The following is a 12,510-nucleotide window of genomic DNA, read 5'->3' as shown; positions in this document are numbered from 1 at the left end:
AAAATCAGGAATGATATTAATTTTCTAATTTATCAAAGGACTCGTGATCACATAAGGGGTGGCACCCAAATAGCACTATGCACCTATGATTCTATGCATAGGCATTGCAGTGGAGAAGTATGAAATTAAAAAAAAATAGTGGGAATTAAACTGTTGGAGAAAGGAGATTGGTTGCCTGAATTGATTGACAGGCACATTGCTCTCTTCTGCCCCTTCTAACATCAGATAAGGAGGGTAAGACGTGCGAAAAGATGACTGACAAAGGTGAGACAGCAAAAAGGTAAGATGGTCCTAGGAGGCGCAATATTATTTAGTGCTTCACCATTCTGCAGGCATGACACTATTTTTCATAGGAGGGGCAATATTATTTAGTGCTTCACCATTCTGCAAGGGTGACACTATTTTTACTAATGTGTGGAAATTCCCTCAGTTATTCCTTTCAATCTCATTTTACTGATCTATATAGTCAATATAATCTAAGATAGGGATCCATTTTCTTCTGAAGTCTGATTTTAGTCTGCTGTACATCAGATATGTACGTTTTGCCATTGTCACATATTCAGCTATTTTGTTTGACCTGTCTATAAGATCTGGTGGTGTTTCTTTTTTCCAGCTTGATGCATATAGAATCCTTGCAGCTATTACCATATACTTAACAAGTTCACTATACATTCTAATGTTTTTGGTATCATATATAATAACACACATCTTGGATCTGATACAGATTTAATTTTCAATATCTTTGGCATAATATGATATTTCCTTTCTTTTTGATAAGTCCACCACATATGATGAAATGATGCATCACTATCCTGACATTTCCAACATTCCCCATTACAACACTTAGTTGCTTTTACTATACCATCTAAAAAACTGTTATAGTATCAGAGTTTGAAGGCTCCAGTTCATCTAGTCCACCCCCCTGCTGAATGTAGGAAATTCTCAACTACCTGCCCACCTACAGTGACCCCATTTCTATGCCCAGATGATGCCCCCCCCTGGGCAGTTTGGCCATGAGTAAATTCACATCCCAAAGTGGTGTTTGGCATTTCCCTGGGGCCACAAGAGCCAAGCACTGACACAATCCCTTCTGCCCACCCACTTACAATCTGCCTAAATTCACAGAATCAGCATTTCTGTCAGTTGCCTATCTAGCCTCTGCTTAAAAACTTCCAAAGAAGGAGTACCCACCACGTCCTGTGGAAACCTGTTCCTCTGAGGAACTGCTTGGTCAGGAACTTCTTCTGGATGTTTAGCCAAAAATCCTTTTGAATTAATTTCATCCCATTGATTCTGGTCTGGCCTTTTGGAGCAACAGAAAACAACTCTGCTCCATGTGACAGCCCTTCAAGTACTTGAAGATGGCTATCATATCAGCTCTTAGTTTTCTTCTCTCCAGGCCAAACAGACCATGCTCTCTCAACCTTTCCTCATATGTTTTGGTCTCCAAATCCCTCATCGTTTTCGTTGCCCTCCTCTAGAATGCTCCAGTTTGTCTACACACTTTTTCAGTTGTGGAGCCCAAAACATAGTATACTAAGTGAGGTCTAACCAGAGCTGAGTAAAGTGGTACCATAACCTTGCATGATCTGGACACTTCTCTTGATACAGCCTCAAATCAACACTTAGTTGCTCTTTCTATACCATCTAAAAACCATTTAAACCAATTTTCTTTTAAAATTTGATATTTAGTAAATTTCAGTTCATTGACCCATAATGCTTCCCATTCATCCATATTTATATTCTCTCCAAAATTTTGAGCCCATTTAATCATATAATTTTAACTTGTTTTCTCACATTCATACTGCAATAATAATTTATAGATTTTACCTAACATATTTTCTATCATCTCTTATTAATTTTTGTGAACAGTTTTCCCTCTTAACTGACCACTTTCTTTTGTAACTTGTTCTTTCATTTTTGAAACTATTTGTTGATAGATTAGCCATGGTAAATTTCCCCCTTCTTCCTTAACAATTTGACATTCTTTTATTCCACCCTATTTTCCATACTCTCACAAATTAGGTTATCTTTTTTTTTAAAGTTTAAATCAGAGAGTGCTGTGGTAAGATTAATGGACTTAATCTTTCTCTGCATTAAACCATATCTTTAACAAACTGTCTCTTATAACATGTTTCCCATCTTGTTTTTGAGTAGTTCTCAGCAATTTTTTGACCCATAAATAATGAATTCTTTCTTTATCGTCAATTGTCCCTAATTTGTCATTGCTTCCTTGTGGATCAATAATCTAATCTGCCACTCTATATCTTGGATCTCTGTTACAATGCACCTTGATTGACCCAAATTTAGTGCTAAAAGAGTGTGAGGAGCCAATCCAATTTCAACAGTTTGCTCTTAAGGGCTATAATCCTTCTAGGCAAGAAGAGGTCTTGTGGGATCAGAGGTCATTAACCTTTTAGTAAAGCTTTTATCTTGAGCTATTGGATGCTAGTCTGTTGATTTTTTTCCTGCAGTCCTTCCTTTCTTCGTTCAGCTTGATTAACTGCAATTTTTAAAACAGAAAACCAAAAAGTTTTCTAGCATGGAGGTCTTCAGGGACTTTCACCTTTAAAATTTCCTCTATACTTTGCTTCCAGATGATTTACTACTTTAGGGTAATCTCATCAGATCTTGGAAACTTTTCAGTATTTGAATGGGGGGGGGAAGTTGAGGATTGCTGCACAGCAGCAGGCAATAGAAAACCACATCATAACAACTCGTGCCTTGAAAACTCTATGGAATCACCATGTCAGCAGTGACTTGAAGGCACTTTCTACCACCACTACTGTTTGGCAGCTGGACATGATATTCATGAATTGACAGTTTATTGGCTTTGTACTTATGAATGCATATGTTTGTGGGGTCTAAGGCAATTTCCACACAACAGTAAATATAGTGTTACACCAGCTGAATGGTGTAGCACTAAATCATATAGCGACTCTAAGCCCCTCCTCACCTTTTTTGTTGTCTTGACTTTGTCTGCCTTCTTTTCACATGTCTTACCCTCCACATCTGCTGCTGGAAATGGTGGAAAGAGCAACACATCTTATACACATTGTGCTTCCACCTGCTTCCACCTGCCAATCAATCCAGGCAACCAATCCCCTTTCTCCATGTTTTAAAGGTCCCACAATGCCCGCTAATTTTTTTAAAATTCATAATTCTCTGTTGAAATGCCTATGCATAGAATCATAGAGGTATAGTGCTTTTTGAACACAACCCTTTATGGGATCACGAGTCCTTTGATACTTTTAAAAATTAATCCTGATTTGGGGAGGGGTGGAGAAAAAACTTTAGAGAGGCATGCTTTGTGTCATAACTTTGGAAAAAATTGTTTTATTTCTGGTATTGCCTGCACACATCCACTTATTCGTCACTCCAGGAAGTTAGTTATTTTTAAAAAGAAATTCCTGTCCCCAGGAACAAGGGAGAGACAGTGCAAGGGCAGGATGAGGCAGGTGCCTTTAGCACGTTTGAGCCTTCATAGCTTCCCTCTGCTGGTTGCTTTCCGGTAACTTGGACTAAATAGGTTGGTGAATCATTTTATTAAATTCTGCAACTTGCGCTTTAAAATGGAGGATGTAGTGAGCCGGTTACTTCCCAGATGCTGGATATTAGTGACAACATATGGAGGGGCCAGAATATAATGACTACATTAGGTAAGCATTTCCCTATATTTAACGGGTGCAGAAATGCCCTAAGTAATGCTTTTCATGTTTCAGCCCAAACTACTTCTGTTTTAAAAATGTCATAAGTGACAAAGCTATTATAATAATAAGCAATAAATTTGGATTAAAAGGTGGGGGAATGCAGTACTTGTCATCCCCCCCAAGAAATACCAGACAATTAGAAGATTAAAAAGTAATTTGCTACATGGGATTTAACTTTAAGCAAACACATAGTGGGGTATTTTTGGCTAGGAATTGGTAAGACTATACCACTGAGACCTGGCTGGGAGCTGGACATGCAAGGCCAGAAGCAAAAAACATGATTGTAGTTAGACCACAAATGCATCACAGTAATTAGTAGGGGGGCTGGTTCACTTGAACCACTTGTAATCCCAGTTTTAAATGTGCTTTTAGTTGGTGGTACAAGATTAATTCTTCAGAAGCACAAACCACACACATATGTATAGATTTTCCACATATTGTGGAAGACTTTTGGGGGGATTTGCAAAAGCCTTCCTCCGTGGACCCAAGCAGATGAGGCAGATCACATCACATGTTCACTCCATCCATAAAATTACAGGTTCCATTCATATCAAATTCATTTTGAATAGTGATAGTGAAAAAATAGAATTTAAAGAGTTAAACCTCGTCTTGTTCACTCATGAGGCAGCTTAATAAAAAAGACAACCAATTTTTCTATGGCCTGATAGATTTTTTAAAAAAGAAATCAAAAACTGGTTTTGTTTTGTGATCCAACTTTTTAAAAGAAAAAAAAAACAACTACTGGATAGACAAATTAAAGTACAATATTTCAGTGAAGCCTAAAGTTTTGGCTGCAGTCTGCAGTATACATACTAGGATTTAATCCCTACTGGACTCCATGGAATTTATTTCTAAGTAAACATGTTCAGGGTTAGGCTGTTTGCCACTCAGCTGAAATAGGGCATTTTAACTCAGCTGTGCCTCTTTGTTAAAATATGCCTGCAAGTATATTGGCACAAGATGCCTACTTGGCAGTATGCTGAAGATAAAGCTACAATGTTCAGGAAATTCAAGAGAGATCAGTGTATTTTCCAACACTAAAAGCCACAATAGAATTGGTATATGTAATTGTATCATTTAATTCTCAGTCATTTTCTACTGTTTTCATAATAGCAATTTCATTAAATCTGCTAAGACAATTTTAAATCAAATCATGTTAAAAAGAACACATTTGATTGCCATTTTAGTTAGATGAGGAAATAGTTCTGTTTTAAACGTTTTAGATAATATTGATTTTAAAAAGCTAAAATCAATACTTTTTTGTTGACATGACTGCAGTGTAAATGGCTCCATCTTTCAAATTTTGATCTGAAAAATCAACACCTTATTTTTAGTATAGTTATTCTAATTCTTGATGTAAGCTTGCTTGATTCCCGCCCGCCAACAAATCTTTCCGAAAGAATATAGCCACTCAACAGTTCTAGTAGTAACATTGTATTTGCAAGCTCTTCTGTCCAGAAGCATCATCTTTGAGAGTCATGTGGGGATTTTTAAAAATTATTTAAAAAGAGAACTATGTAAAAGGTGCCCTGCTGGATCAGATCAATGATCTGTCTTGTTTGGCATCTCATTTCTTACAGCAGCCAATCATTTACCCTGGAGGGACAACAAACCGGGCATAGAGTCCTAGCACTAGCATTCAGACACTTTCTGCTGATTCCGTATGAAGTGTGTATGGCGGGTGGGTGGAAAATACCATCATGTTGCAGCCAACTTATGGTGTTTTCAAGACTAACAGAGGCAGTTTGCCATTGCTTGCTTCTGTATAGCAATCCTGGACTTTCTTGGTGGTCTTCCATGCAAGTGCTAACCAGGGCCTACCCTACTTAGTTTCTGAGATTTGACAAGCAGGCTAGCCTGGGCCATTGAGGCCAGAGCAGAGCAGAGAGATCAGGGAATGATTTCAATTGCAGTGCAGTCTGGTGATAGGGGGAACTGAACTCTTCTCACAGTTGTAATCTCAACCTTTTTTTCAGTCGAAAATGTTAAGAGTCCAGTAGCACCGTAAACATTAGCAAAACGTGTGGCTGGTATGAGGTGTCATGACTAAGATATAGCTGTTTCTGAAGAAGTGAGCTGTGAAGGAGTGACTTTTCACTTCTAGTAATGAAAAGCAGGGTATAAAAAATACCTCCTTGTTAATCTTTAAGTTGCTACTGGCTTTTACTCTTTTCTTTTGCTGCAGACAAGTACAACTACCCTGCTTGCTTTTTCAGGAGCAGTCTTTCAGATGAGCTTGCTTCTTTTAGTATTTTGTTGTTGTTAGGTGCGAAGTCGTGTCCGACCCATCGCGACCCCATGGACAATGATCTTCCAGGCCTTCCTGTCCTCTACCATTCCCCGGAGTCCTTTTAAGTTTGCACCTACTGCTTCAGTGACTCCATCCAGCCACCTCATTCTCTGTCGTCCCCTTCTTCTTTTGCCCTCAATCGCTCCCAGCATTAGGCTCTTCTCCAGGGAGTCCTTCCTTCTCATGAGTTGACCAAAGTATTTGAGTTTCATCTTCAGGATCTTTTAGTATTACAAAGTTTAAAAAAAGGCTTTTAAAGGGGAAGTAGATAATGAAATATAGGAAATTTTAACTTTCTATTCTGAACTGCTGTTGTTTTCTACCTCCAGTCCTATGAAAGATTTTATTTTAATTAAGCCTCTTAAAATCAGTTGGCTTAAATCGGATTCACTCAGCATAGAATTGTAATTTAGATTACTGCACAACACTTTTTTGGATATTGAATGGCAGATTCACTTGTGTTTTAGGACCAAACTGGGAGAACTGGGACTGCCCAAAGTTCACCTGGCCAGCTGTGGGGAATCAAACCCAGCTCATCAGATTAGAAGCCACTGTTCTTTAACTGTTACCCCACAATGTCTCTCAGAGTTCTTTTCCCCTCCCCAGCTGTTTTATCCTGCCAAAATACATCCAACATTAAAATCTTTGGCAAGGAATCTTCAAGTCACCCTTAACTGGAGGGATCTCTCCTCAGAAATCCCACATCACACGGAGGCTGAGCCTTAGAGGGCTCTCTCTCTGACAGGCTGACTTTCCCCACATTCTCATTGGCTCTGGTCACCATCTGTCAGGGAGCCTCACTGAGACCAGATTCCAGGGTTTTAAAGGCCTCTTCAAGCTTCTTAGGGTCACAGAGGACCGACAATTTTTATTTTGTAGTGCCCACTTCTTTGGGTGGCTCCTTGCTGGGCAGACCTTCTGTGGAGGATACATGAAGAAATTAGACCCCAGCAAGTTAAAGGGCAAGTGAAGGGCCAGAAGTATAGAGGTTGGGGATATTGAAAAGTCCATATTTTATCAGGAAAAGTGCAGGGAATATTTGTTAGAACAGCTTTGGATCCCTAATGACCCCTCAGACCTCATTTGTGCTTGCAGAACTGAAGTGGGAGAGCCCTGAGATAGGATAATAGATTAGAAAAGCCCAACCCAAAGGGCCCCCATGCAAACCTGGCAGCTCACCAGGCACCTGCCAGCTCAGGCAAAGTGAGTGAAGTTGTTGGATGTGAAGTTAGGGGTGGGAGATGCAGGGTGGCCAGCCACTCATGCGGCAGGACGACACGGGCAGGAGCATTCATTGGCCCTTAAATTGTGAGACCCAAAAGGTCATTGTGAGGCCAAAAAGGTCATTAGGCCTTTTATTATAGTTACAGATATTTTATCTATATATGTACCGTATTTGCCGGCGTATAAGACGACTGGGCATATAAGACGACCCCTCAACATTTCCACTCAAAATACAGTACTATGGGCCACTATGGGCAGCTCTGTCTATCCCAACTGAAGTGCACCCGGCATATAAGACGACCCCCCCCCCCACTTGGAGGCATGTTTTTCAGGGGGGGGAAAGTAGTCTTATACGCCAGCAAATACTGTATGTAAATTGAACTTGAAATAAAAATTAGAAATATACAAAATAAAAATAGTATAGGTTCTTTGTTTTTATTCTGTCAGACGTTTAGAATGTTTATATGCAGTTTACACAAGCTGCGTCCGGGCCCTTGAGCTTCATGACCACAACTGACAATCTCCCATCAGCAGGTTATAATATAAAGCGAAGGAAACATACCATATATACTCATGTATAAGCTGAATTTTTCAGCACAGTATTCACACTGAAAAACTCCTTCTCAGCTTATACGCAGGTATATACGGTAATTGAAATAACAGCCTGCTCCCAGCCAGCCAATCGTTACATTGCTTTGGAAACCTCTTCCAAACTGAAGCTTGCTTGCTGTGGCTACTTGTAGGACAGCAACAGTTTGGGTGAGGGACTCTAATCTTTTTTTTTTCCTTTTGCCTTCTTCCAAACTATTCTTTTGGTTTCTGTGGGTGGGATGGGGTGAGGTGGGTTTTGGGGGTGCTTTGGGATTTACTGTTTCTCGTAATGTTTATTTCTTCTTTTTTCTGAGGGGCAGCATTGTTTGCCTTTTCTTCTTCGGGTTGTGTTTCTTTTAAAAGTTGATTTTTACAGTTCTTTCAGTGTTGAGTTTTACAGTTCTTTATTTCAGTGTTTTGTTCTGGGGGGGGGGGCGCTGTAGCTGTAGCTGTAGTTAGAGTAGTCCATTCTCCCAGTTTGGTAGCTGTTGTACTTGTTGTAGGAGGTTGCCAACTTCGGGTACTGTTGTTCTGCTCTGGTTTCCTGGCCCTCTTTTGTACTTGCAGAGCTAGATTACTATTTTTCTTTGAAATAAATATTCAAAAACATTTAATCATTGGTGTCTCAATTAATGTAAATTTACCAGTAACTGCTGCATTTCCCACCCTTGGCTTATATGAGAGTCAATAAGTTTGCCCAGATTTTGTGGTAAAATTAGGTGCCTCAGCTTATATACGGGTTGACTTATATGCAAGTATATATGGTAGATCACTGTGTGTTTTGCCCCAAAAGTGGCTGGCTGCACATCAGATAAGAATCAGTTCTGTTTCTCAATTTTCCTTCTTGCATGCATTCCTGTTACCTTATTGCTGTCATTTCTCACTTCTCTGTGCACTACCATGATTTTACATTCACAGTACTCAGGAGCTGTATTCAGCAGTCATACAGAGGGGATTACAAGGGATTTGTGAGAGTTACTAACTGAGGTCTATTCTGGGTGTGCCAGGTCTGTCAGGGATTGGCAGCTCTCATAGAAAATGCTGTTTAGTTTCCCATTCTGTATATAACCTGCCCTAAAAGGTTCTGTTTCATAAGTCTGGGCTACAGACTTGGTAAGCTTGATGTGATCTACATATATCCCCTCTGTGTTTTATGGTGCTCATTATTACATTTATTTCAATACTGTTTTTTTTTTAAGCCAGTGGATGTGTGTAGGATTGAAGTATTCATGGTGAAATTCCAGTGTATGGCAATTTTAATTAAAAATGCATTTTGATGAATCTGTAGCAAGTCCTTCAAGGTGCTTTTCAACATAAGAAAGCAAACTGTAGTTCAAATGCATTCTGTTCTTGCTCTTACAAGTTTTTATATCAATAGCTTATGCAAATAAGTTCAGGGCAAACTATAAAAAGTGGATAGTGGTTCTACACACACACACACACAGTTTTGAAGGTGCTTAGGGCTTTCCATATTTGTCATCCCAGGAATGTACCTCAAATGGCTGCATGTTATGGAGATATGAATGGTCCTTTAAAAATAAAATATGTTCATTGATATATGAATATAATATACAAATTGTAAATTCACTAATTTAAATATTATCAGAGGATTGTTATGTTCTATAGTATTTCTAATCTAATACAGTCTATAAACCGACTTATTAATATAGTCCAAGAACAAAAACCAATGGGTATTCATCAGAAGGTCACCTGTTTATGAAATTCATCAGCTTTGCCATCTTGCATAGTTGCAAACGAGAGCCAATTTGGTGTAGTGGTTAGGAATGCGAACTTCTAATCTGGCATGCCAGGTTCGATTCTGTGCTCCCCCACATGCAACCAGCTGGGTGACCTTGGGCTCGCCACGGCACTGATAAAACTGTTCTGACTGGGCTCTCTCAGCCTCACCTACCTCACAGGGTGTCTGTTGTGGGGAGAGGAATGAGAAGGCAACTGTAAGCCGCTTTGAGCCTCCGGGCAGGGCAAAGCGGCATATAAGAACCAACTCTTCTTCTTCTTCTTCTCCAAACTTGTCAAGCCTGTCTGTCACCACTGGTAATTCAGAATGTTTCCATTGTTTGGCAGTTACCAATGTTGCTGCTGTTGTTCCATGGGGAAAAAAATTCAATGATTGGTAGGAAAGTTAGGAGGAATTAAACTTAATAACACAAAATCAGCACATATAGGAAATGTTATTTATACCGGTTTTCTCTCAATATTTGATATTTTGTAATTTTGATATTTTTCCCTAGATATAAATGTTCCTGATTGTCTAAAGCTGTAGTTTCCAGCCAACTCCACAAAACTGCTTTTTTTTGCAAATGTTTGGCGAGTTCATAATTTAGTCACTACACCACCGATAGCTGCCTACTATTTCCCCCTCCCCCTTAACCCAGTATTGATGTCTGGTAGCAGTAACATTTGTGTGAAAAGCTGCTTTTGATGTCAGTAGTTGGAAGAAGTTGTTACAGGAAAATTCTGTGCTGTAATGCCATAATTCTTTTTTTCTATTAGATTTCTCAGGTTCTTGAACAAAAAGGCCCAACTGCAGCATTTACCAGCACTCTTTTCTCACTGAAAGAAAAGCCAGGTGCGGCTTTATAGCCAGGAGTCCACAAATAAGGTTGCTGGTGGCAGTTAGAAATTTATTTCTGGTACCCAGCTGGGGAAACTACAATACTCTACTGCAAGATTTTTTTTTGAAAGCCTCTGGCATTCTGGGAATGAAAATGTGTCTCTTTCAAAATGGCTGCAGGTTATGTCTGGTGCAGAGAAACAGGTTCACTGTCATAGCTTGGGGTAGATGGGCTGCTACTAACTGTTATGCCATGTCTGCTAATTCCTTTTTACATTAAAAAAATTCAACTCTCACCATGCAGCAATTGTTTTATACTTGGAGCTTAAGGCAAAAAAGCTGAGCTTTCATGGAAATGCAACCCAAATTTGTGAACATTTGTGTATCACATTTCATTTATTTAAAGTGACCTGAGCAAGTGCTTAATGCTTTGCTACATTGTAAGTTCAGGAATGGTAAGTTACATTGTAAGTTCAGGAACTTAATGGAATCAAAATGTAAACTAAAATTCTAGAGGGTTAAATTATATTATTCTGCTGCAGTCCAAGTCAGAATATGTCTTGTGACTTCTTAAAAATGAACAGAATTGCCTTGCAGGGGCCTATTGACACACCTCAATAAGACACAGGCAAAACCACTTTGGCAATAAATTGGCCACAGTCTTTATTTGACAAGTGAGTGTGGCACCCAACATGGGATTGGATCATGCCCTCTTGCGATCAGCTGGCACCAAGGCACCCTGTTAGTAGGCTCCTGAACTCCCAGGAGGCCACTGATCCTTGGGAGGTGGCTTCCATTTGCAGCCCATGGGCATCTGCCTCTGTGGGTTGGCAACCGCCACCTGGAGATGCAAACTCTCTGTGAGCCATGCATCCCCGAAGCCCCTTACAGGAGCCCCAGATCTTGGGGGAGGTCAGCACGCAGACTGAGCCATCCCAAAAATGATCCATCCCGTGTGCCAAAAACCACAGACTGTAACAAATAACATATAACCAAGCAAGTAATACAAAACATCAGCTCATAGCCGTAAACAACTCTTCTTTAAAAAAACCCTCACAATACTATATAGCCATTAACTCTCCCTTTCCCACTTTTATTTTATAATAATTAATAACAGCAGACCAATATATATGTAAAACAATTCATAACAAGGAAGGGTGGGTGGGTTTCTTTCCACACCAGCTCTGAGGAGGGAAAGAGGCCAGGCCCGTAGTGCGACTGCCACCTGGAGATGCAAACTCTCCACTAGCTATGCATCTCCGCAGCCCCTTACAGGAGCCCCAAACCTTGGGGGAGGCCAGCACGCAGGCTCAGCTGCCCCCAAAATGATCCATCCCTTTTGCCAAAAACTGCCACAGAGTTCAAGGCTTCCACCCTGAGCTCCCGTCATCGCTCACATCTGCAGTCATTCTATAATTGCCGCCCTTATACTGTGTAGCCATGTGTCCATATCCCATTCCGTTAAGTAAACTCCATGCCCATGAAATGGGTCATTGCCGGTAAACCAGATCCGGATGTTTAATACACAGTCCACCAACTCCCTTGAAAAACTTTGTCACTGCCTTATCCACCCATCTACGAGCAAGATCCACTTGACTTGGAGACACTGCATCTCGCCACACATGCTGCTCAAGAAGTGCTGACCACTTAATGAAAATGGTTGGAAGCCACCGCCACAAAATATCCAGTTCTCTTTTTCAAACTTCACAAATAGAGAAACCAAGTTGTTTAATGTGGATTCTGCCTAAAACAAGAGCCACTTTGGCGTAGTGGTTAAGAATAGCAGCTTCTAATCTGGAGAGCTCGATTTGATTCCCTGCTCCTCTGCATTCAACCCACTGGATGACCTTGGGCTATTTGCATTCCTCTTAGAGCTGTCCTCACAGAGCAGTTCTGTCAGAACTCTCTCAGCTTCCCCTACCTCACAGGGTATATGTTGTAGGGAGAGGAAGGGGGGTGGGGGGACTCCCTGGCCAGTTCCGCAGCTCCATAGAGCTGACAGGGGCATGCGGTGTCCTTTCAAGGACACCGTAGGTTGGGGGAAGGGCCAGGCTGAAAGGCCCGGATCTGCCGTTTATGCATGGTGCTGGCCTGACCCAACCCCTGCTGGTGCTCACGGC

General features: G+C 40.5%; 1 protein-coding gene across 7 annotated transcripts in view; it reads left to right on the top strand.

Annotated features, from left to right (window-relative positions):
* Positions 1-12,510, top strand: part of GRIK2 (glutamate ionotropic receptor kainate type subunit 2) — a 624,521-nt gene that overhangs the window by 130,263 nt on the left and 481,748 nt on the right. Inside the window, exon 1 of one of the 7 annotated variants that reach the window (XM_077303389.1) lies at positions 9,805-9,870. The exons of the other annotated variants lie outside the window; for them this stretch is intronic. The gene's annotated coding sequence lies outside the window, so the exon portion shown is untranslated. Of the gene's footprint in view, positions 1-9,804; positions 9,871-12,510 lie in introns of those variants that run through there. 7 annotated transcript variants of the gene reach the window in all.

The sequence above is a fragment of the Paroedura picta genome, chromosome 1 (genome assembly GCF_049243985.1).
Source record: "Paroedura picta isolate Pp20150507F chromosome 1, Ppicta_v3.0, whole genome shotgun sequence".
Classification (NCBI taxonomy): Eukaryota; Metazoa; Chordata; class Lepidosauria; order Squamata; family Gekkonidae; genus Paroedura; species Paroedura picta.
Note: the sequence above shows the minus strand (reverse complement) of the source record. Positions and strands in the feature narration are given on the sequence as shown.